Source organism: Protopterus annectens, chromosome 1.part1 (assembly GCF_019279795.1).
Source record: "Protopterus annectens isolate FY-2018-M chromosome 1.part1, PAN1.0, whole genome shotgun sequence".
Classification (NCBI taxonomy): Eukaryota; Metazoa; Chordata; order Ceratodontiformes; family Protopteridae; genus Protopterus; species Protopterus annectens.
In genome coordinates this window covers 845,238,400-845,265,666 of record NC_056726.1, presented here as the reverse complement: position 1 = coordinate 845,265,666, position 27,267 = coordinate 845,238,400, and the positions used below count along the sequence as shown (strand labels likewise).

Below are 27,267 nucleotides of genomic sequence, written 5' to 3'. Positions count from 1 at the left end.
GCAAAAGGTAATTCAAGCACCAGCTCTGTTGCTAGAGATGACTTCCAGTAATTTAACGGAAAAATAAACCAAATGTATTTCAGAAATGATTAAAATAAATGAATCATTGTAAGAGTATGTTGACTCAAATAACAGAAGGCAAAAATGGAGGAAGCTTTAGCAGCTACTTAGGTGAACTGATAAAACTGCAAAATTCAGAGCCTGAAATAAAGAAAAAGCTGGCTGAGTATGAGACTTCTCAAAAAGAGCTGTTTCAAAAAATGGTAGAGTTAGAGGACACTGCATGCAGTGAAACCCCAAGATTTTCTGCTGTTCCAGAAAAACCGGGAAGGGAGTCCGGGACATACTGTATTCATTTTGTGATAGCACAAATAAGCAATTGAACTGTTATGAACGAAAAGCCACCAGCCAGATGAATAAATCCAATTTAATAACGAAATAAACTTATACAGCCACAAAACGAACTTAAAAAATGCCAAGAACAAACCACAAATATACGTAAGCGCTTTCGTTTAAAAGGTTTTAAACTTCATCAGACAATAACCTCCATTACATCACTTCCTTTTATAGCCTCCACCAAATTCAAAAAATTATGCCGAATTTTAAATCAAATTGGAGCATGCTCAGTTGTAAAAAAGTGAAAGATAGAAAGTACCAAAGATCAAGGAATGCATGAATACAATGGATATGGGACTAAATAAATAGAATTGATTATATTAAATACTAGCTTCATGTTATAATTATTTATAAATAAATAAATACATATTATACATTAAATGTATATTAAACATTAATAGAAACACAAACTTATATAATCTCCTAAAAAATTATATTATAATAAAATTATAATATTTTTTATAATATTTTTAAACTAATTATATTACATTACATTAACTTATTACTCCATACCCTCCTTCATAATCTTTATAAAATTCCTAGAACAAATTTTATATTAATCTTTAATTTTATTCCTAGTTAACGCTTTTAATTTTAAAATTGGCCCTATAGTACTTATTTCATTTAAACCTGGCCAAGAATCTGCTTGTAACTTTATTTGCCAGATAAGTTCTCTTTCTTCCAAAATTAAATTCCAAGGAATCTTATCTTTTATCTTTGTCCAATGTTGATAAAAAAATGTTGTGCCCATCATAAAAATCAGAAGATCTATTACCATATAATAAAATTTATGATTATTACATTCGTTTACATGTTTTGTTAATGCATTATTCATTTTCTTATTCTTTATTCCTTATTCATGCTCATAAATTCTCTGTGTGAGCATTCTTTCTGTTTTACCTATGTAAAACGAGGTACAGGAATTATACCTCGCTAAGTAAACAACTGCTTTAGATTTACAATTAAATTTCTTTTTCATATAATATTTATCATCCCGTATACTAAAACTGTTTCCTTCTTGAATTTTATAGCACCATTTACATGCTCCATATTTATAATTCCCAGTCTTCATCTTCTCCTTTTTATTATTATTAGTAAATTTCAATAGATCTTTAAAACATTTCCCTTTTCTATAAACTATTTTGGGAAATTTATTTATATGTTTTTTACACTGAGAATCTTCAATTAAAATTTCCTGATTATTATTAAATACGTCCTTCAAAATTTGATAATCCTGTGTAAAAGTAATTACTAAAACCTTTGAAAATTCTTCGTGTTTATTATTCATATATTTACCAAAAATATCTAAACAATCATTGGTGCTTCTACTATCTAACTTAAGTGTGCTTACATTAATATCATTCTCATGAACTAATCCACTTTTAAGTTTCAAGATTGGCTTAAAATAGCCAGTTCTTCTTTTTTGATTAACTTCCAAAATTAGTTTATCTATTAGCCATATCGTGTATTCCTTATTAATAAACATACTTCTTAAATGTTCACATTCTTTCGTAAAATCTGAAAATTTGGTAATAATCCGAGCGGCCCTAACTAACTGGCCTTTAATTACAGATTTTTTCTGATGTTCAGGATGTGCACTAGTATAACGAAGGAAGCCATTGGAGTAAGTTTTTTTCCTATAAATTAAAGAAATATAAGCTTTAGCTTCATAATCTTTAACCAAATTAATATCCAAGTAATTGATTTCATCTAAATTAATATTCCATGTAAATTTAAAAAAGTTTGTGGTTCCATTAATATAATTTAAAAATTCATTTAAAATATCACTGTTTTCCTTCCAAATTAGGCAAATATCATCTTGAAACCGGTGATATGATCTAATATAATTATAATATTTACTATTAAATATGAATTTCCGTTCCCAAAACATCATCACTAAATTTGCATAAGTCCCCCCACACGGTGACCCCATAGCTATACCTTTTCTTTGAATATAATATTGACTATTAAACTTAATATAATTATTATTTAATACAATTTCAATAAGTTCAATTAAAAGGTTATTTAAATCTTGTTTAAAAGAAAATTCAAATAAAATTTCACTAATCCATTGAAGCCCAATATTTTGGGGAATTACTGTGTATAAATCGCATACGTGTATTGTAACTGAAACATCCTTGGCATCGAACACTGTTTGATTAGTATGTTCCAAGAATGTCCAGGAATCTTTACAAATATATTCCTCTTTTACTATTACTTTTTTTAATTCATAATCAACATATTTAGTGCATGCTGATGTGATGGAATCCCTCCCATCTACTAGGAGGCGCATAGGGGGTTCTTCTATATTTTTATGCATCTTAGGGTTCCCAAAAAAACGGGAATCCTAGGTGATAAAATATTTAAATAATTAAATAAATCAATATCTATCCGTTTATCTAAAAACATGTCATTAATTTGTAGGGAAATCTTTTTATAAGCATAATTTAACTCATTTAAAGATACTTGATCATAAGTATCTGTATTCAAAATCAATTCCATTTTCTCGTTATAAAAATCATTATCCATAATAACTGCTCCTCCCCCTTTATCTGGCTTCATAATTCTTATATTTCCCTTCTGTAAACTTTTTAATGTTTCTAATTCATCTTTACTTAAATTTAAAGGGTATTCCATTTTTCTATTAATTCTATCTAAGTTATTTAGCTGTTTTTCGCACATCGTTTCATATATTAAAAGCTTAGGATGCAGGGGGGGATTATATGTACTTGAAATATTAAACTTGTGTGGTCCATTATAAATCGAATCTTGATACATTAATGAAAAATTAATTTTTCTCAAAAATAATTTCATATCAATAATGGTAGAAGTAAAATCAAATGTATGAGAGGGTACAAATGTAAATCCCTTAGACAGCAAGTTAGCGACTTCCTGGTTAAACTCAATTTTAGTAAAATTATACACTTTAAAATCGCCAAGACAATTAACAATGACTTGTCACAACTTGTTGTCTAAATTACTATCACAAGGTTTTTCTTAAATGTTTCATGCCCATTTTCATTAAGAAAAATGCCAGTCTCCCAAATCATGTTCTCCATTTTTTGTCCTTCGGTCTGGCTCCTTGAAATCCCGCTGTTTGTTGATTAACATGAGGGGCTTTATTTTTAAGCCTTTCCGAACGTCTTAATTCAGGATCTTCATCGTTATATGCAAAGTCATTTTGTAAGTTCCCATTATATTGGCCTTCTCCTGCAGGGTCAGATCTATAAGGATGGTTCGAACCATAAGTATTAATCTTCTTATTTTGACCTCCTGGGGGCCTTGGATAGGCTATCCCATTGGCACATTAATTAATGTCTCTTTCAATTTTTTCTGTTTTTCCATTCTTTAATTTGGTAATATATTGATCGATGCTATTATAGATCCTAATGATATCATACTGAACAGTTTCGAATGAACCATCTGTTCTGATTGTTTTATCAAGTTCATCAAGTTCTAATATCAATTTATCAATTTCTATTTTATTATACTTAATTAATATGTTAAGAAGATCCTTTCCACATCAATCAAATAACTGCAACAAGTCTATATGCGTAGGTGAATTATATACTAGCCCAATGGGGTAGTGCCATAAGCACAACCCCTTAGGAATAATGTTCAATTTGATGCACTCTCTTAAATAAGCATTCTCAAGTTGCAATTTCCTACATTTCATCAATTTTATGTCAAAGTCATTCAATTTATGATCAATGTCATTATTATTATTATTGCCTCCATTAAAATGTCCAGAAAAAACAAATGATGATCCCAACCATTCATTTAGCATCGGAACAGTTTTCCTTAGTCTTTCCCTGTGCTCAAACGATTTTTGCGCACAAAATCCACTTCCCTGCCCAAAATTGCTTGGCTGCATCCCTTGATTCAAAGAAGTCTCTTTCACTTTATCCCCAGTCTCAATAGCGTTAACTTCCGTAACACCCTTTGAATTGTTCAAACATGCTGGAGTAACGTTAAAATCAAAATTAGGTTGTAATGCTGCTTCTTTTGTATGCCCATTCTAAAGGCTGCCATCAACGTTATTTACTTTTTCATATAAAATATCCACACGTTGAGTTAATTTAAGTATCAAAGCTGTTAAATTCCCAATCGACCCTTCAGTTCCTTTGATGGAATCATCCAGCTGTACAGCTATTTCGTCTGGGCAAACTGTAGACATACTGAAGGAAAACCAAACTAATGAACTGTTATGAACGAAAAGCCACCAGCCAGATGAATAAATCCAATTTAATAACGAAATAAATTTATACAGCCACAAAACGAACTTAAAAAACGCCAAGAACAAACCACAAATATATGTAAGCGCTTTTGTTTAAAAGGTTTTAAACTTCATCAGACAATAGCCTCCATTACATCACTTCCTTTTATAGCCTCCGCCAAATTCAAAAAATTGTGCCAAATTTTAAATCAAATTGGAGCATGCTCAGTTGTAAAAAAGTGAAAGATAGAATTTTTAAGTGCCAAAGATCAAGGAATGCATGAATACAATGGATATGGGACTAAATAAATAGAATTGATTATATTAAATACTAGCTTCATGTTAAAATTATTTATAAATAAATAAATAAATACATATTATACATTAAATGTATATTAAACATTAATAGAAACACAAACTTATATAATCTCTTAAAAAATTATATTATAATAAAATTATAATATTTTTTATAATATTTTTTAAACTAATTATATTACATTACATTAACTTATTACTCCATACCCTCCTTCATAATCATTATAAAATTCCTAGAACAAATTTTATATTAATCTTTAATTTTATTCCTAGTTAACGCTTTTAATTTTAAAATTGGCCCCATAGTACTTCTTTCATTTAAACCTGGCCAAGAATCTGCTTGTAACTTTATTTGCCAGATAAGTTCTCTTTCTTCCAAAATTAAATTCCAAGGAATCTTATCTTTTATTTCCACTTGATCTATTACCATATAATAAAATTTATGATTATTATATTCGTTTACATGTTTTGCTAACGCATTATTCATTTTCTTATTCTTTATTGCGTATTCATGCTCATAAATTCTCTGTGTGAACATTCTTTCTGTTTTACCTACGTAAAACGAGGTACAGGAATTACACCTCGCTAAGTAAACAACTGCTTTAGATTTACAATTAAATTTCTTTTTCATATAATATTTATTATCCCGTATGCTAAAACTGTTTCCTTCTTGAATTTTATTCCACCATTTACATGATGTAATGGAGGTTATTGTCTGATGAAGTTTAAAACCTTTTAAACGAAAGCACTTACGTATATTTGTGGTTTGTTCTTGGCATTTTTTAAGTTCGTTTTGTGGCTGTATAAGTTTATTTTGTTATTAAATTGGATTTATTCATCTGGCTGGTGGCTTTTCGTTCATAACAGTTCATTAGTTTGGTTTTCCTTCAGTATGTCTATAAATAAGCAATTGGACTGATATTCCACAGCAGAATTTCTTAATTGAAAGGGCATAGCAAATGTATGCTCTAAACCTGGCAACAAGAAAGCAGCCTAGACCTGTATTAGTAAAGATGCAATCATGCTAGCATGACAAAACTGTGGCAGAAGGGCAAACTATTAAAATTGGAGAAAGTAGAGTGTTTGTGGAAAATGATTATTCACTGTACACCAGCCAGAAGAGGAGCAAATTTATTAAAACAGTCAGGGTATATCAAGAGGCAGGCGAGAGATTCAACCTGCTGTATCCAGCTGTTTTCAAAGTATTTTTTCATGGAGGATCAAAATCATTTTTGATGTAGAGCAGGGTAAAGAAGAAATACAAAAGTTTGTCCAACAAAAGTGAGCCATCAAATAGAAGGGGAATCTGCTTTTAATTCTTTTAACAATAACACTCAGAGATGTTTACCAGTAAAATGTTTCAATTGTTCCAAATGACACTGCTTGAGACACAGAAAAAAAGCACAGGAGCTAAACAGAAGTAGCAGGAGTACCTTGGATTTGAACTGGAGTCTGGTGTTGGGAGATGGAAATGAACAGGAAGATGACTAGTAGCACTGAAAGTACTGAATAAATGTGAGACTATAAGGCATTGATCACATTTGTAAAATGTGTTTTTTACAAGGAAAAGTGGCTGAAAATATTGGACTTTCGTTGACTTTGCTAAACTTGTGGGTAGACTGAAAAGTGTATATCATACTTCATGTCATTAATGTTTAGAAGGACACTAAAAAGAAAAAAACTAATTAAGTAAAACAATTTTATTCTTAATAGTATATAAGCATTTCATGACATAAATAGCATGTTGTATTGTAAAGTTTATATTTATAGTATCGGGATATCTAAAATGAAGGGTTGAGGATGAGTATCTGTGATAAAGATACTAAAGTAAGCAAGCACTTTTTTTAAGCTTTAAGAAATGTAGACATTGCAATGTAAAAAGAGAAGAAAGGCTAGTCAAACGCTTAAGTTAATACGCTGTAATGTTGGGCTGTTAGGTGGGAGATGGGGTGCAAAAGTACACTGATTATAATAATGTGGAGTTGTGATATTTTCTCTTACTATCGCATAGGTGAATGTGCTCAATCTAATAAGAAAATAATGTGAATGCAATGAGAAGGGCTTGCATATGTAATGATATTGGCTTGTTTTTTATTTTTCTTTAGCAGATAAACATTCACTTTGAGTAGAGCTGTCTGCTGCTAAGGGCATTTGTAAATTTTGTTCTTATGTTTCCATGAGCACAAGCTGTCTACGATTGCAGGCAATAAATCTTAGTTCCCTAGGCCCTTGATCTAGCAGCTAGTACCCTTGGCCCCTATCTAGTAGAGCTGTTGGTATGATCTCTGGTGTGAACTTTCTGTTACCCATCCACTCGTCAAGGTTCCTCTTGAAGAGTGATAGTGAGGGGCTCTGTCTTATGTAGATCGGGACCTTGTTCCATAGCAAGGGAAGTCTTTGCGAAGGGAATCTGTCCCTCCAGCATGTTCTATTCATTGTTGTGCTGAGGTTTATATCCCTAGAGCGTGTAGCTTGAGTGGATTTGGTTTTGCTAAGATGGAGCATGTTCAACAGTTCTGGGTTGGACATGGCTCTGTATGTTAGACAGAGATCGCCTCTGAGAAGGCGGTATGCAACAGAGAAAAGCCTTAGTTTTTTCAATCGTGCTGCATAGGGCAACTGTTTGAGGCCAGTAATCCTCTTACTGAGGTACCTCTGTGGTCTCTCCAGCTGCTGGAGATGCCTAACCAGGCACATTCCAATTGGTGCATTGTACTCAATAATGGGTCTGATGAGGGGGTTACCTCCTATGTGGTAGTTCACGCATACTCTGTTTTTTCGAAAGGGATTACTATGCATTTTTTAGCATTTAGCTTGAGACCATGGCTTTGAGACCATGCATCAGTCTCATTAAAGCCGTTCTGGAGGACATACATGTCGGCCGGAGACTCAATTATAGCACCCAGTTTGCAGTCATCCGCAAACTTGGTCAGCCACAGCCCTTCAGTGCTTGCCTGTACTTCTGAGAAGTATATGCCAAACAGTAGGGGCCTCAGGACAGAGCCCTGAGGTACACCGCTCGTTACTGGTCTGGATTCGGACATAGATCCCGCTACTCTTACTTTGTGGGATCTGTCTGAGAGCCAGTTTGCGATCCATCTTGTGACGTAAGGGTTTATGCCCAGGTTGGTGAGTTTATCAATAATACCCGAATGGGGAATGGTGTCAAATGCTTTATCAAGGTAAGCCGTGTGTACCTCCTTTCCCTTATCAATAGTCTGAGTAACTGTCTCAAAGAAGTCCACCAGTTGAAATTATTGGAAGTGAATTAGATACAACTTTCCCAGCAGCCTATATTCTTCAGTGCATTTACTACAACTACAACAGTATATATATTTTTTTTATTTAAAGATGGCCAGTTTATTTTTTTCTTAAGGCTAAAAGTTGATGTTTTCTGAAAGCATCCATGCTGTTTTTACATCTGAGAGGAGAATAGAGATAGGAAAAGAACATACAACAATCAGTGTATGTGGGAGCACATGTTGTAGCATGCATTTTAGCATGGATAACCTTAATTTGAGGTTTGGTAATGCCTGGGGGTATAGCTGTCAAATTGGAACAGTTGTTTCTATTAGGAAGGTTAAACTTCATTATTTGAGGATGTGGGGGTATTTAGAGGATTATTGTTTGTTTTGTTTTTTTTGAGGGTTTTCATTTTAAAAAGTAACATATGTTTAAATGGTGAGAGAATACTGTATAAAATTAGTGTATGCATGTAACACAAAAGTTGGAACTAGCCATTTAAAAAGCTATTACATATAATATGTAGGAATAATAACTAATTATCATAATAGCTATGCTATCCATATTATTTTGGAATTTAAATAGCATCACAGGTGTAGACAAAAAGATAAGAGTATTGAATTATAATAAGAAATTTATAGTACAAATAGCAATGCTGCAGGAGACGCATTTGGAAAGAAATGAGCATGTGAATTGTATAAAGAAATGATTTCATGATGGATATTTGGCAGAGTATCAGGGACAAAGGAAAAAGGGAGTACTTTTACTAATTGCTAGAAGAGCTCCAGTAATGATAGAAGAGGAAAAAGATTATAATGTTAGATTTGTGGCAATAAGGGGTTACTGACAAGGGAGGAAAATTATACTGGCATGCATTTATATTCTTCCTAAAACTGCTGTTATGGAACTTAAGAAAATATTGGGAGAAGTAATTAGCTTTCCTCAGTGGATATTATGTGTAGATGGGGACTAGAACTTGATTTGCAATAGTGTGGATGTAGACAGGGACCTAGAAGGCAAAATATAACACAACAGGGTGGATATATGAAGAAATTTTTGGAAATATTTGTTTTAGAAGACATTAATTCAGTAATAGGAACTTGGAGAGTATTTGCATATTCCTCAAGGCTCAAAAACTGGGCTAGACTAGACAGAAATTATATTTCATAGGAACATGGGCATTTAATAGAAAGCTTTGACACACATCAGTATCAGTAAGAAACTAAGGTCCCTCATAAAATCATGCAAGGCTAACTTCGAAAGAAAAATAGCCAAGGAGTCAAAAGATCACCACAAAGCCTTCTTTAGTTATGTTAAGAATCTAAGTGGCAACTCACAGATATGCACTGAACTAGTGCAAAATAGCACTGAACCTACTAATATTGCCAACATCCTGGCAGATAGATTCAATGAAAACTTCAACCCCCTCTCACTCCCAAAAGGCCCCACAACAATACCGGAAAAGTGTAGTGTCCCAGAAATCACAGACGCACATGAGAAAACAGCCCTTTCAAAAGCCAAAACACAGCGTCAGTGGGTCCAGATGGTGTCCAAGGCTGTGTCTTGCACGAACTACCGAATGAACCAACCCCCCCCACCTAAACACACTGTTCAACCTCAGCCTGTCCACAGGCTACGTGCCCATAGAATGGCACACAGCAACGGTTATTCCACAACACAAAGGAGGGGCCACAACTGACCTTGGTAACTATCGCCCCATAAGCCTGACTAGCCTGGTCTGCAAGGCTATGGAGCGCATCATCATGGAACTCATTAACAAAGGCATTGGGAACCTCCAAACACTTGACCCGACCCAGTTTGTTTTTGTTAAAGGCAGATCATGCCTACTAAACCTGGTTGACTTCTTTGAGACAGTTGCCAAGGCCATAGGCAAGGGAAAGGTGGTTCACACAGCCTACCTTGACCTCGCTAAGGCTTTCAACACCATTCCCCACTCGGGTAGTACAGAAAAACTCACCAGCCTGAACATAAACCCCTACGTCACGAGATGGGTTGCCAGCTGGCTTACAGACAGAACTCACATGGTAAGAATAGCGGGCTCCAGGTCCGACTCTAAACTCACAAATGGTGTCCCGCAAGGCTCAAGCCTGGGACCCCTACTGTTTGGCATATTCTTCTCAGAAGTACAGGCAAACATAGGAGGACTATGGCTAACCAAGTTTGCTGATGACTGCAAACTGGGAGCCATAATTGACTCTCCAGCTGACACGGACATCCTCCAAAAGGGCCTTACTGAGACGGACACCTGGTGTCAAAGTCATGGCCTCAAGCTAAATGCCAAAAAAATGCATAGTCATCCCATTTGGGAAAAACAAAACACCCACGAATTACCACGTGGGTGGCAGCCCCCTTAATACAGAAGAGGTAATAAGAGATCTGGGGACCCAGGTAGATAGTAATCTCTCCTTTGACAATCATATTGCCAAAGTAGTTAGGAAATCCTTCTATGTGGCCCATCTAATTTACTAAAGGGTTCACATCTAGAAATAAAGAAGTTATAGTGCCCCTCTACTCATCACTCATCAGACCCATCATAGAGTACAATGCCCCATTTGGGATGTACCTCACAAGACACTTCCGACAGCTGAAAAGACCACAAAAGTACCTCACCAAGAGGATTACTGGCCTCAAACATATGTCCTATGCAGCCCGACTGAAAAAACTTTGGCTGTACTTAGTGGCATATCGCTTACTCAGAGGTGATCTCTGCCTGACTTACAAAGCCATGTCCAACTCAGAATTGATGGTCATGCTCCACCTAAAGAAATCCAAGTCACTGCGAGCCACGCGCTCTAGTGAGCTAAACCTAGCCACAACAATAAATAGAACATGCTGGAGGGATAGATTCCTGTCACAGAGACTCCCCATGCTTTGGAACAAAATTCCAAACTACATTAGGCAGAGTCCCTCACTAACACTTTTCAAGAGAAACCTTGATGAGTCGATGGCTAACAGAAGATACACCCCTGGGATCACTTCATTGGCTCTGCTTGACAGAGGATCAGTTAATCAATGGGGCGGCGAAAGCCGACACACTCTGGCTAGGCTTATAAATGCCCTTGGGCAGATAGCCTAGTACCTACCTATGAACATCCAATAACTGTTTCATATAATGAGCCAATAAAAGCTAAGATATAAATGTAGGATAATAAAGTAAATAATAGACACTGGCACTTTTCCACCTACCTGTTAAAAGGCAGGAATTTATGGAATGGGTAGTGGAAATTATTCAAGAGTTATTAGAGAAATTTCTTCATAAGTTAAAGTTTAAAAATCAGGTAGAAATAAAAGAAAAAAAGATATGGTTAAGAAGTAACATAAATTATTTAGAGTAGCTGACAAAGGTTAAAGTATTGTAGAATAAGAGGAATCACACACACCAAGAAGAGGCGCAACTGCGGAGTGCTAAGGAGAAAATAATGGAATATCTGGATAATATGCATGAGTTTAGAAAGGTTGCTGCAAGTAAAAAGACTTTTAACACAATGACTTAGACAAGATAAAGTAGAAGAGGTGTTGCCAAACTTAGGGAGCCTATAGTAGGAAAATAACTAGAGATCTTGTAGAGGTATTAGGGATATATCAGAGATTTTATGAAAGTTTGTATAAAGCAGAGACATGTGGAAATCAAGAAAGAGTTCAAATGGAAATATTTATGGAAGTCTTAAGTATGCCAAGGCAAGAGGTAAATGAAGCTCAGCAGTTAATAGTTAAGGTAGGAGGAGATGAGTTAAAAATGGTGATGTACATTCAATTTGTGGCAAAGTGTCGAGGACCAGATGTTATTGCTGTGGAAGTTTGGAAGCTAGAGGTGAAGAAGATCTGGAAGTTTTGTTTAGCAATATTTTAAAAAGGGTAGAAGCACCAACATCAAGGAAGAAAGCTGTGGTGGCTGTCATACCTAAATAGATAGTAAAGATCCATGAGACCCAACTTCATATAGACCCATTTCAATTTTAAATCATGATTATAAAATGTTTCTATCTATAATAGCTAAAATGAAAAGTTGGCTTTATTTGCAGGTGATATTATTTTGTACCTGATAAAACTGAAAAAGAACATCTCGATATTGTGGAAATGTTTTAGATACTTTCAAGTCTTTTCAGAATATAAAATTAATGAAGATAAAACAAAGGCTATAGCTGTAAATTATGTACTCATATATGAATTGGTTCAGCAGTATCCAAATTTATGGAGATATGATAAAATGGAGTATTTAGGAGTATAGATTAAAAAGGCTTCTGTTTTGTCAGCTAAGGATATGTGGGAAGAGACAAAAGATAATACAAAAACTGAGAAACTGTTTATGGCTATAGATAGAAGGATGCAAACAGTGAAGATGTTTTAGTCCCTTTAATTTTATATATAGGCCAGACATATTTTTATCAACCAGAGGAGAATTTGTGGACAAAAATTTAAGAGTCGAACTAATTTATGTGGGAGGGAAAGAAAGTAAGTGTTAAGTGTGATAAGTTGGTCCTTCCAGCAGAACAAGATGGTTTAAGATTGCCTGATTTGAAAGGATGTTTTAGAGCTTCACAGTAAAGGCTCATACACATAACAAATGCAGAAGAGAAGTTGTAGACAATAATTAATAAAGAGTTGAAGGAATTTATCTGGGAAGGAAAAAGGACAAGGGTTAAGTGGGATAACATGACCCTTTCGATAGAACAAAAAAGTTTAGGATTACCTGATTTGAAGAGATGTTTTAGAACTTCACAGTTAAGGCTCGTATACATAACACAAGCAGAAAGTTATAATTCAAAGTGGAAAGGGGTGATGATGAAATGGGGGGAGGGAGTTAATGAAATAGGGATAGAGTGGGATTTTGGATGCAGATCCTGAAGGTGAACAGCAGCAGTCATTCAGAAGAAGAAATAAAGTATCCTAAGACTAAGCCAACATGAGAATGGAGAAAGGAGATGCTGCCAACAGAGTTAACTATAATTAGGGTTACAGAGAATTGGCAATAGGGGGCTGGAATTTACTGGTGAAAACTGGTAAAGGAACCAAGGTATATGGAGCAAATAACTGGAGAGGGAAAGGTGACAGGATGGGAAAAAGCCAGGAGAATATTTGGACTACAGGCTAAGTCTTCCCTACCAGGGATTGATTTCAGAGTACAGGCAAAGAGAAGGGATCAGGGAATTGTAAGTGAAAAACCTACTGTGGTATAGTTTTTAGTTTAATCTAGAACAGAAGCTGCTGTTAAAACAGGAATGATTACTAGGGCATATATTGTAGTGCATGATAACTATAAGAATCAATCCGAGAAAAGATTGGTAAGACCAATTGGGTAATCAGTTTACTAGGGAGCAATGGGAGGACATGTGTATGGCTTCCAGGTATGCAACAATGTCTAGAAGATTTATGATTTTTGCTTAGAAGTGTTTGAATGCTTTTTTATACCACAATCAGACTCCACAAATAATTTTTCCTCAGGTAGATGGCAAATGTTGAAGGTGTGATGGGAAAGAAAGGGGTAACTGAGAACATATGTTTTGTCAGTGTAATAATTTGGTAGACTTTAAAAATTCCCTGCAGAGTTCTCTATCAGAAATATCGGGTAAGCAAATCGGTGTAACTGAGGAAGTTATTCTTTTGAGCTGGGACACAGGATCTGAATTGCCTAGACATAGTGCGGCCTTGTTCGTTTTAATGCTGGTATATGCCAAAAAAAAGCAATTACTAGAAAATGGAAATCATAGTCTAAACCACCTGTATTTGAAGTATTGAATATTGTAACAGAGGTTAAAGAACAGGAAGCATGATATTTAGAAAAGGGTAGGAGCAAATTACATAGAAGTAAAAGGAAGTTGTGGGAACAATACATGCAGAATAATGTTCTGGAGGAAGAGTGAGGTTTCAGAGAATACAGACATTCAGCAGTGTATGTAATGTAGGACTGATAATAGTTGTACAAAGGAACATATGTGCTGTTTAATGCATGTAGTTAATATGCCTTTTTTTCTTTTATATAAATGTCTGTCTGTGTCTTAAGTGATGACTTAGTAAAGGTGTTAAAAATGACTCCAGACTTTTTTTTGTTTTGTTTTTCAAAAAAGAAATGACCGTCAATTTTCATTCGATGTCACTATCAGAAACACTGCAAAACGTTATCATTTGAACCCAGAGCTCACTCAGCTATGGCCATGGCTACTTCACAGATTTTCTTTAAAAATGCATAATTAGAAGATGCTTGTCCAGCAGCTACATGGACATTGCTGGACACTTTTGCAGGACACTATAAGATGAATGTAATCTGCAGATTTGGGTCTTTATTTGGTCAAGTCATAATAATGAGTATTCTTTCAAGAGGTTCCATTTTCCATCCAAGAAATTTAGCTTGAAGCTCTGTCTCCTGGGTAATGAAGATGGAACTCCAGTCCCTGATGAAAAAGTACTTACTGTAATGATATAGATCTGGGCTGTCAGTTACATGTTCATTATTATTCACACCTTCTAGCATGTGGTTCATGAACCAGCTTTTCTTTTCTTAGGTTCTATATAGTTTTTGTTGTATTTTAATTTCTGCCTTTCACAATCTTCAGATATCTGTTAAGTAGTCCTAATAAGCACAGCATTGTGGGAAAGCAAAGGGGCCAAGTAGCCTGTGAAAGTTTCCATTGCATTAAATCCTGCTTATCTTAGTACTTTGGGCAAAGAGCTGACAATCCAGGTCTATAACTACAGCAAATATGTGACTTTCATATTTATAGTTGTATTTCGTATTATTATTATTATTATTATTATTGTTATTATGGATAACATCTTATTTTGCACATTGACACAACTTATTTCCCCTTATTCCTCCTTAGTAGTGAAGCAGAGAGCTGTCTTCTTCCAGAAGTGGCCCAGGGTCTCCACTGTTTTTCCCATTTCTCCATTTTCATTTGTCACATAGCTTCTGTGCATTTGCTCTGTGTTAAGTCTGAATGCATAATTGGCAGTTCATATACAAGGTAGATGTATTTTGTGTTTCAAGGAATCTGAAGATGTATGGTAATAGCATTTCACCTTTACTGCTGAAGAAATGATTAGCTGTTAGGGACCATGACTTAGCATTTATGGATAGGCAGGCCAGAATTTTGTCTTAATTATTTGTATTTTGTTAACTAGGTGGGAGTTAATGAATAGAGAACATTTACTAAGGGAATCCAAAGAGAAAAGCTTCATTATGTGACTGTGACACATACATGAACACGTAACTTGGAAATAAATCATTTTTATTTGTGAATTTTTAGCAAAAATAAATACACTGTAGGTAATGTTAGTATAAAGCATCATGAATAGAGATGAAGGTAACAATAGTATGTAAATTATGCGTAATCAATCCAAAAGCAAATGCAGTGACGATGTTAATAGTCTGGTGATAAGCCTGACTAGCGTGTTAAAAATGAACAGAGACAAATTGTTGTAATTGTATTTGCAAAGGGGTTATTATGAGCCTTTTTTGGTTTTATCAACTAGATTCACTTTCATTCCCACATGGTCAACCTCATAGTTATAAGGTTACCCCCATTATTCTATGTATGTAATTAATATTAGTTCACTAGCTTTATTTTAAGAACAGTTTTTAAAAGCTTATGATTTTTTATATATTCATATATGCAAAATTTAAATTTAAGAGGTTGCATTTTATACCTATTTTAACAACAGTTTTATTTACTCTTAACACACAATTGAATGAATATTTTTATGATTTTGGATTTTAATAAGAAATGTGAATATATTCCTATATAACCTACACTTGTAATTTTAAACAAGCAAGCACACAGTGCTATTTTTTAAGTTATGGTTTTGCACTCGCATAAGATTGATTTAATTACTTCAATTAGCAAGTGTTAATGAACAGCACATGACTAACTTCTACAATATAAAAGTGATGAGTATTTGCTGTTTAAATCAACTTGAAAAAGCCTGGCACAACCAGGCGAAAGCGCTTGTTGGAAGTCGGAGATCTTTGTATTTTGCTGTTTCGCTAAATAAAGGAATTAAACTAACTATTGAAGCCTTCATTTAAGCTGCACAACGTTGCTACAGAGTGAATTTACACTCACATTAAGGTGACTGCACTGAGTGAGTAGAGTTACGCTGGTATCTGCTTGTGGGACTTTACGCGTTATTTGATTTAGTTCTTGCTTTGTAGTCTGGTGATCATCCCACTGCTGCAAAAATATCTATATAGACACAAACCAATGAGTTTGAAGTAATATTTACAATCGTAACCACCAGCTAATGTGGCAATATAACAATCATTTGAGAAAAGCAGCACATTATTTTTATTTTATAGCTGATGCTATAGTCAGTACAGGCTGATGAAAGAAAAATATGTTTGTTTGTATGCAGGTTTGAATTTAATAGAGATAACAGCATGATTATAAGGATGGAGGTCATTTCATGTTTGAAGAAAAATAAAACTGGCAGTTCTGTCTCCAGTCTCAGTATTAATTCCTTATTTGTATGGCCATAGGTGCCTACCAAGTTTACCCCCCCCCCCCCTGCTGCTTCAGAGCAGATAGTTTTATACCTTATTTTGCAAGTAAAATAAAGATGAGTGTAGCTTAATATGGAATACAGATTCAGTCTTCATCTGCTCTAAGACAGTACAGTGGTGGGCAGAGGAAGGCAGAGCTGCAACAAACTGTGCTGCTGTATTGTAAGTAGCTATGAGTTTATTGATTGAGATACTTTTAAAATTAACAATATAAACAGACTCATACAACAGCTTTAGTAGTAACAGAGCTTCTGTTACTGAGCACATTGGTAACAGGTAGAGGGAAATGCTTTAATTTGCTGGGGGCACTCAAGCTTCTTGTTAAAACTTTGGTGTATGTCAGCGCATGCATTTAAGTACAGTTTACTATTGTTCACCACAATACCAGGGTATTCGCAGCTCTAGTCAATTTTATTTAAGCTTGATGAACCATGAATAGCCTTACTGGTAATTGTATTAAGGGTTCATCAGATTGTTTATCAAAAATTATGATCTTGGTTTTCTTATTATTTAAAAAAGTCTGCTATTGTGTGCATCCATTTGATCAGTGAGGAAAACCTTCCTGAGGCACCACCATCAGGGTTTGTAGACAGTGGCCCAAAGACACAAGTACCCTCTAAGAAAGCCTGACCCAGACCAATAACTGGTACCAAAGCCACGGTCTAAAACTCACTGCCAAGAAATGCATAATAGTATTGTTTGGAAACATGGCTACCCCTGGAAACTACCACATTAGTAATATACCCCTAAGAGTAGATACAGTGATCAGGGATTTGGGAATGCATGTAGACAGTAATCTGGCCTTTGACCATTATGTGTCTGTGATGATAAGGAAATCATTCTATGTTGCACAACTTATAAGCAAGGTTGTGGCTTAGGTTCATAGTAGGCTAATGACCATCAGGTTCTTTATAAGCCTAACCATGCAACTCAACCCAGTTTTGTCCCCAAGTATCTTGTTTGGACACCTATATGATGGAGTATGTTAGTAAAGAGGTAGCTAAGGGTTATGTGGTATGTTAGTTGGGGATTAAATTACTTACTGTTGATCTCTGTCCATCAAAAACATGGAGGCCAGACTGGGGTGAATTTATGATCTCCCATCCAATGATCAAGATTTTGTTTGAATATGGTCATGGATGAACTTGGATGGAGAGCTTAATTCATAGTGTAGGGATGCTTTGAGACACACTTCAGTCTCTCCAACATGTTTTTCTTCACATTGCAAGCAAAGTTCGGATGCTTGGATCTAGTGCTTTTGGTTTCACAGATGTGCAAGAGATCCATTATAGCTGGATCTGAGGATGTCTTGTATGCCAGGTGTAGGTCACTTCTCAGTAACCTGTATGAGACTGAGTTCAGAGATAGGGCATTACAGTGATCTGTGTAGGATAGGGTATTCGTATCCTGCATTCTGTTGGTGGAGAACATTTGAAGGTGTTCCAGCTGTTGCAAGTGCCTGGTTTGGTACATGCCAGAGGGGGCATTGTACTCTGTGATGAGTCTGATAAGGGATGAATAGAGTGGTATTGTAATTTTTTTTTACCCAGATGCCATACCCTTGCTGATGAGTTGGGTGACATAGAATGATTTTCTTACTATGCTGGCTTTATGTTGGTTGAAGGCCAGATTACTGTCTACATATGTTCCTAGAGCCCTCACTACCGGGTCAACTCTTAAGGGTGTTTTAATGTTGGAGTAATAGCTTGGATGGATGATTTCCCAAAGGGCACTATTATGTGTTTCTCCACATTGAGTTTTAATCCATAGCTTTGGCACCAGTCATTTATTTGTGTTAGACCATCTTGCAGGATGCCTGTGTTGTAGGGGGGAAGCTATTATAGTTCCCAATTTCCAGTCATCTCCAAGCTTGGTGAGCCAGAGGCCTTTGACATAGGTTCATAGTTAAGTACTAGGCTAGCTGTCTTGCAGGCCATTTTAAGCCTAGCTAGTTTCCCTTTCTAAGCTGAGAATCAAACCCTGTACCATGTGACTTTGAGGTAAACACCTAAACCATTATACTAACCCCCAGCCCAGTAAAATTGTACATGTAGCAAGATTGTCACCCTGTATGGGACTCAATCCTGCAATCCTTGGCTTAGGAGTCCAATACCTTATCCAATAAGCCAGCAGGGCATAATTATCTTTGACTTCCGAGAAGTAGATGCCAAATAGGACTGGGTCCATCACAGAGCCCTAGGGTACTTCTCTTGTGACTGGTCTCCTTGTAGAGGTGGTTTCATGAATCCTGCCTGCTTGGGTCCTATCTGTGAGCCAGCCAGCAGTCTAGCCAGTTATGTAAGGTGTTATGCCTAGTTCTGAGAGTTTGTCTGTATTACCTGCATGGGATATTGCATTAAATGCCTTGGCCAGGTCATGGTAGGCAGTATGCACCATTTTCCCATCATCCATAGCCTTAGTGACCCTCTGGAAGAAGTCTGCCAGGTTGAATAGAAAAGACCTTACCTTAACAAAGTTAAATTGGAATGGGTCCAGTGTCTATAGGTTGCCATTGTTCTTGCTGATCATTTATTTGATAATTTTTTACATGGGTTTGCATATTAGACTTGTTGGGATGGGAATCTGCATAATGGTTAAGGTGTTTACCTCACAGGCACAAGGTACAGGGTTTGATTCTAACCTTGAGAAGCATGGCTAGGCTTAACAAGACCATCTGGGGTCATTAGTTTAGCCATGAACCTTTGAAGACTGATATGTCTGTAGTTCCAAGGGTCAGTTGATGGTCTGCCCTTATGAATAGGAATGACCATTATTGCCCTCCATTCACTTGTCATATAACCTGTTTTAAGGCTGTAGTTGAAGAGTACCTCAAGTGGTCCACCTGGGTCATATTTTAGGCTGTTTAAGAGCAAAAGCTAAAGTAGCTCCAATTGCAGAACAGTTATGGTACATAAGGGATGTATGGGCATGAAGTACCTCAGGACTTTCTTAAAAATCATCATCATCAGCCCTCTATTTTCCCATTTTCTACATGGGGTTGGGGTGTCATGTTAACTGTTGCCATCCCTCTTGATTCAGTGCCACACTCTTGCCTTCTTCGGCACTCATGCCTGACTGCTGCAGATCTTCTTTCACACAATCCAGCCACATCTTTGCTGGATGTCCCCATTTCCTTTTACCTTCTTCCTCTCTGTTCCAAATTATCTTCACCAGATTGTCTTCTGCTTTTCTGCATATGTCCAAACTACCGTAATCTGTTCTCGTTGATCTTTTCTGCAATTGGACCTACTTTGGCTTCTCCTCTTATGTCCTCATTTCTTCATCTGAACCACAGTGTACAATCCTATCAACCTTCTCAGGCACTTTGTTTCCATCACCTCTAGCTTTCTAATTTGCTCTGCCTTTACTGCTCAGGATGTTCTTCATGTTTCACTGTTGCAGTCATTACATTTGAGTAATCTCTTGGCAGGTTGCCCTCAGTTGGCCTGAATAACAAAGTCTTGGTTCCTGCGTCGGTTGCTGTCTCCTCTTCCATGACATCAGGTCATCAGGGGTATAAAACATGCAGCCGACGCCATTTTATTCAGTCTTTCTTGCCGCACGGTGCCCAAAGCAGAAGCAGTTTGCAAGTGCCGGTCGGCCGACTCCTGAAATTTTTGCATTCGACTTCCAGAACCAAAGTCTTCAAACTAAAGCTAAATACCCTGTTAGGGAAACTTTTTCTTGCTCCTTACCGATGTCAGTAAAAGTTAATAATTGCATTACTTGTGGGAAGCAAATACCTCATAAGGATTTTTATTTGAACTGTATTCCTTGCCTGGGCCCAGATCATAACGTGCCTTGCTATCGGTTTTGTGCTAGATTTAACCAATGCACTGTTAAGCTTTGGTATATTTTTGCTTCTACATATTTTGGATCAAGATTTAATGTTCCTGAAATGTCATCAGTTAGCAATCCGACTACCGGAATTCACAAAAAATGCAAAGAAAAAGACAGAGACAGACCGTTGAGGTCCAAAACTGACGACGAACCTTCTCCTAAGCCAGTCGCTGGTTCGCCGGTACTCAGTGAGGTGCTTTCACAGCCCCTGATACCCACTACTTTTGAGTCGCAGGCCTCTACCGAGACCCATTTGGAATCTGGTATGCCACGAGATTCTCAGAGTATTGAACCCATGGATGTCTCTCCCTTGGATGGGTCCGGAGCCGCTGAGCAGGCACCAGCTTCTGAGGGTGTTTTCAGGCCTCAACATTTTTATATTAAACCGACGCCAGCCTCAAAAACAAGATCAAAAACATCTTCTATGTCTAAAAAACTAACTCATGAGCCATGTGCTCAGGCCCCTATGCCTAAAAAACAGATGATCAAAATGGCTGAGGACTTAATTACCTTGATCAGGGGTTCCCAACCCCCCCCCCCCCCTGCTAAGAGGCCTAGGCAAGGCACTGATTATGAATTTTCAGATCAGGTTTCCATTTCTTCTGATTCCTCTTCTGATCAGGAATTTTCTGTTCCACCCTATGAGGATTCTGATGCAGAAGAATCCATCCCATCTGCATCTCCTCCTGAAGATTACTCTTTTGGAGAAACTTTGCATACTTTAAGGGAACATTTTCACTGGGAGAGTCAGGTCTTCTCTGAATCAAAAAAGAGGCTTAGGGATTTCCTTCTTCTTCCTCAGCATAGGCCTTTGGCAATACCTCCTGTATTAGACTGTTGATTATGTGTTTTCGGAATCAGGCATGGCTCCTGATTCCCTACCTCCGTCTCCTAGTAAGCCAGACAGATATTACAGGGTGCCTGACTCCCACAAATTAAAATTCAGAAATCCTGCTGCTTATCCTGAGACTATTTCACAGGGTCCCAAGGGTGTAAAAGCTTCTACAGCCAAAAATCCTACCCCTTCTGATAGAGATTCCAGGGCGCGGGAAAGAAGGTTTATATGTCTGCAACCTTGGCAATTAGGGCCTTAAACTGCCAGTTTCATATGCTTAAATATCAACAGCAAGTTATGGGCTTACTGAAACAGAAACTGATGTTGATTTCTGATTGTGTGGAAAGTAAAGAATTACAGGAATTATTTCATTCAGCAGAACAGGTTGGAAAGCATACTTTGCAATGTGGTTTTGATTCCTTGGAGGCCTCTTGCAGGGCCGCAGTTACTGGATCAGTGATTAGAAGGCATGTCTAGCTCAAGGAGCAAAATCTGCCTGATCATGTTAAAGCTAAATTGTTGGATGCCCCCTTGCAGCATAATACTCTTTGGTAATAAGGCAGAAGAGGTTTTAAAGAAAATAGAAGGCAAAGCTAAATTTATGCAAACTGTAAAAGATTTCTTGCAAGTGCAGCCACCCAGGTTCAGTAGGCACTGGTCTACTAAAAGCTGGTCCTTTCCTGTGTCCAACAGAGCCACTCAAGGCAAATCCAGGCATTCAAAAGGCTCCAGATACCAATCACAGGGTTCTTACAGGTCAAAGCAATGGGGTGCCTCCACCTCCAAATCTGGAGGAAACAAAGCACAACCCTACAGTAAGCAGTCTCAATGACTTCCCTCTACCTTCACCAAGCACTTATCTTTTGGCAGCCCCCTTGGGGGAAAAACTAGCACTTCATGCTCAAAATTGGCAGTTAATTACCCAGGACAAGTGGTTATTAAACATAGTATCCCAGGGGTACAGATTTCATTTCCACACTTTGCCAATTCCAAACGGTTGGCCAGATCTGCCACAAAATCAGTGGGCAGAGGCTCAGAAGCATGTTATGTCCCTCATGGATATGGAGGCTATTCAACCAGTACCAGAAAAGGAAAAAGGACAAGGTTTTTATTCAAGACTTTTCCTGGTACCCAAAAAAGACAATGCCTGGCATCCAATACTGGACTTATCAATTTTGAACACGTTCCTGGATGTTCCAAAATTCAAAATGCTGACTTTACAACAGCTACTGCCTATGCTGGGCAGGAACGCTTGGTTAGTGACTCTAGACGTAAAAGAGGCATACCTGCATATCCCAATAAGGGAATCATGCAGAAGATACCTCCACTTCAAGGCAGGTTTTTTGCATTACCAATTCTCTGCACTGCCCTTTGGCTTATCTACTGCACCCAGGGTCTTTACAAAGAGCCTGGCACCAGTAATTGCATTCTGCAGACAACGAAGCATACAAATTTATCCTTAGCTGGACGACTGTCATTCAAGCAGCAGACAAGGACACTCTTGTTCAACATCTGGCATTTGTAAAAAGGCTTCTAACATGCCTAGGGTACACAATAAACGAAAAGAAATCCCAACTGGTACCCTCTCAAATAATTACATTCCTGGGTGCAAGCTTGAATACAACTGCCCAGATGGCTTACCTTACGCCAGACAAACAAAGGCAACTGGCAACATACTTCAAACAAATGGCAACAAAAACCCAGTTACATGCAAGACAAATTCTGCAGGCTTTGGGATTCATGGCATCCTGCATTCTACTAATTCCATATGCGAGACTGCATATGAGGAAACTACAATGGTACGTAAAAAGTTTATGGAGTCAACATTGTCACAGTCTGGAAACAATGATTCCTCTCATTCCCTGCCTACAACAGGAGTTTCTTTGGTGGACAGATACATGTCACCAAAACAAGGGACTGTCATTCACTCTACCCCCTGCCACCCAAACCCTAACTACAGACGCATCAGACTATGCTTGGGGGGGGGGCCCACCTGGCAGGGAGATGCATTCAGGGCAAATGGAGCCCAAAACAAATGCATCTGCATATCAGCCAGAAAGAGATGCTAGCTGTTCAGAATGCTCTGACAGCCTTCAAAGATTTACTTCATCCAGGACAACTACTGATAAAGAGAGACAACACCATGGTTATGTGGTACATAAACAAGCAGGGGGGTACACATTCCTACCCCCTTTGTAGACTAGCCATGGCATTGTGGAACACAGCTTTGACTTACCAAATACATCTTCAAGCTCATTTCCTGCCAGGAAAACAAAATACTCTGGTAGAAGACCTAAGCAGAAATCTTACGGACCCACACAAATGGAAACTGGATCCACAAATCTTCAGCATGTTAACACAGAAATGGGGGAGCCCAGACATAGATCTATTTGCCTCTCCCCAAAATTATCAGCTGGACAAATTCTGCACAAGAACTTATCACAGAAAAGCATGGAAAGTGGATGCCCTATCCTTCAGTTGGAAAAACCTATCAGTCTATGCCTTTCCCCCTCTGCCTCTTCTCTCCAAGGTCTTACTAAAAGTCAGACAGGAAAAAACAAAAATGATCCTAGTTGCTCCGGACTGGCCTCGCCAGCACTGGTACCCAATATATATATATATATATATATATATATATATATATATATATATATATATATATATATATATATATATATTTTTTTTTTTTTTTTGCTCCTCATTTGGGGGGCACCTGACATCTGGAGCAAGAAAAACTGAATAAATTGGCGTCGGCTGCATGTTTTATACCCCTGACAACCTGATGTCATGGAAGAGGAGACAGCAACCGACGCAGGACCCAAGACTTTGTTATTCAGGCTGACTGAGGGCAACCTGCCAGCAGATTACCCAAATGTAATGACTGCAACTGTGAATGCACTCGAACATCTACATTTATGGTAAGTGTACACAACTGTACTTTTCTGTACCATAAAGTAGTACTGGTCACACCACTGTCTTGTACACCTTTCTTTTCATCTTGTTTGGCATTCTTCTGCCATAAATGACACCTGAGACTCTATGCCAGTTGGCTGCAGCCCCTCTGATTCTAGGCTTGACCTCTTCACTCAGACTTCCCTTATCCTCAACCACCATTCCCAGGTACTTGAAGCTATTTATCTGTTCCACTATCTTCCCTTCTATCTCAATTCTCAGCATCTTCTGATTTCTTCAGTTTGCTGCCATTACCACTGTCTTATCTGTGCTTAGTTTCATCTCATGTGCCTTCAGTTTTGCAGTCCATTCCCCCTGTACATTGCTGAAGTTCTTCCTCAGAGTCTGCCTGTAATGCCACATCGCTTGCATACAGCAACTTTGTTGATCTCTCCCCTCCAACCTGTTTGCGAATGTAGTCCATCACCAGTATGAACTGCAGTGGGTTCAGAGCTGAACCGTGGTGTACATCAACACCTATTAGGAACCCTCTATGAGGGGTGAACACTGTTCATACCCCAGTCATTGGGTTCTTGTACATAGCCTGCACTAATTCTACCAGTGTTTCTGGGACTTTGAACCACCACAGTACTGCCCACATCAGCTTTCTTGGGACCTTGTCATATGCTTCCTCCAAGTCTAGAAAATGCCCAGTTGGACTCTTTCATCATCTCTAGCTTCTTCTCAACTGTCTGTCTCACTGCAAACATCATGTCAGTTGTGTTGCTTCCTAATCTCAATCTGAACTGCTCATTTCCCATCTTACTTTCTGCTACTCTGCATATCAGTTTATCAATCACCCTCTCTAGAACTTTCTTGCAATGTGCTAGGAGTTTGATGATTTTGTACTACCCACAGTGAATGTCCCCTTTGTTCTTGTACACTTGCACAAGTATGCTTATTCTCCAGTCATCTACATGCCTTTCTCTCCACACTGCTACAAGTACCCTCAGAAGCCATTTCTCCCCAGTCTCACCCAGCATCTTAATCATATCTGCTGTGACCTCACCTGAGCCTGCTTCTTTCCCTGACTTCATTTTCCTTAGTGCTGTCCTTACGTCTTCTAGGGTGAGCTTCTGTTCTTCTATCATCATAAGGTATTTCTGGGACATTACAGCTTCTGTGGGTTTTTCTTCCTTCAGAAACTGTTGAAAATTCTCCTTCCATCAGCCTTTGATATCCTGTGGATTGGTGACTTGGTTGTTGCTGGTATGCCTTATGAAGGGTATCTTACTGTCTTCTTTATATTTTTATCTTTGCCTTGCAACCTAATACAGTTTCTTTGCGCCACCTACTGAGTCACTTTTCAGAAGTTGATAGACTGTCTGTGATGCCCTATTCTTTGCTATTGCAACTCCTTTCATACTTGTTAGCCAACCAGTATTCCTTCCTAACCTGGTTGGTCTTTTCTATCTCGCACTTTTTTCTGCACTCCTCCTTTCTTTTGATGACTTCCTGGACTTCTGCATTCCACCACCAGCTTTCCTTATGTGCCTCATTTTCATACCTGGCTCAGCCACATACCTGTTATGCAGTCCTCACATATGCTGTTTTGAGGCGCTGCCATTCTTCTTCAACTCCACCTATTTCCTCCTTTTCTTGGGGTGCTAGAGCTCTGAGTAATTCCTTGAACTGTTTTGCTTTCTCTCCAGTCAACGTCCAGGTTTTCAGCCTGGTTTCTGTTGACCTTAGAGCCTTCACTGGCCATTGTTTGCAGCCAATTGTGGCAACCAGTGGTTTATGCTGTGGACTGACTGTTTCACTGGGAATGACTTTGCATTCATTGATTCTTCCCAGTGCCCTTTCCTTACTAAGAGGAAGTCTACCTGAGTTGCATGTTTGTCACTCTTGTATGTGATCTTGGGACTGTCTCTATTTTTGAACCATAGGTTGGCTACTATTAAGCTATTTGCCAGACAGAAGTCTAGAATGGCCTCACATTGTTTCTTCCTGTTGCCTCACCCATGTGGACCTAGGCAGTCCTCATATCCTCTTCTGTCTGTCCCGATATGTGCATTCAAGTCACCCATTATCAACACCAATTCCTGTTGTCTTGCTGTATCTAGTTGGTCCACAACTGTTGTCTGAATGCACTCTTTTCCTCACTATCACAACCCTGCTGTTGGGCATAGGCTGAGATTTATGAATACTGCCCTATCACACTTGTCTAATTCTGATGATATCCATCAGTGCCTTCTGAAGCCTCTCTCTCTCCACAATTCCCACACCATTTCTAGGTTACTGCCCTCCTGAGTAGTAGACTCTGGTTCCCAAGCCAAGTGGCTTTGCTGCACTGCCCTTCCATCTTGTCTGCATGAACTTTAATAAAGGCAAAAAAGATGATAAAACCACAAAGCTTTTGAGTTTAGAAACAGCTCTTCATCAATGTTCAAACAGTACAAATACTACATGCAGCTCATTTATACTAATAGCCAGCATCTTGATGAACCCGTTATCCAATTAAAACATAACAAGACAAAACATTTAAGGAAACGTTTGCATAATGCCAGGTAGAAAATGTGAAGCAATAAAAAGTTAAAAGAATATAAAAAATGTAAAAAAATATTTAATTTTATTATACATTTTTTATATATATTTTTTTATAAAAATATTTTACTATAAAAACTCTCCCTTCTAAACTTTAATACAGATTTTCTACTAGTTTTTGTATTCATATCAGGGGGGGTCTATCTGCCCTAAAATAATTAATCCACCGGTATTCTGTCATTTCAGTCCTAGGACCTGTCACCACCCCTTAGATTGTCACAGATTTTCTGTATCACTCTGAACTTGAATACATGTTCTTTTTCACTCATTTTAATACGTTTGAACAATGCATTACTATCAATCTCTCTTCTTATATCTGATAAATGTGATTGTATCCTTTCTTTCAGTTTCTGATTGCTTTTACCAACATAAAAATGTTAACATTTGACAAAATTGGCAAAATAC

General features: G+C 37.6%; 1 protein-coding gene across 1 annotated transcript in view; it reads left to right on the top strand.

Moving 5' to 3' along the window:
* Window positions 1–27,267, top strand: part of LOC122815150 (probable E3 ubiquitin-protein ligase HERC1) — a 5,886,073-nt gene that overhangs the window by 4,902,342 nt on the left and 956,464 nt on the right. The gene's annotated exons all lie outside the window — the stretch shown is intronic.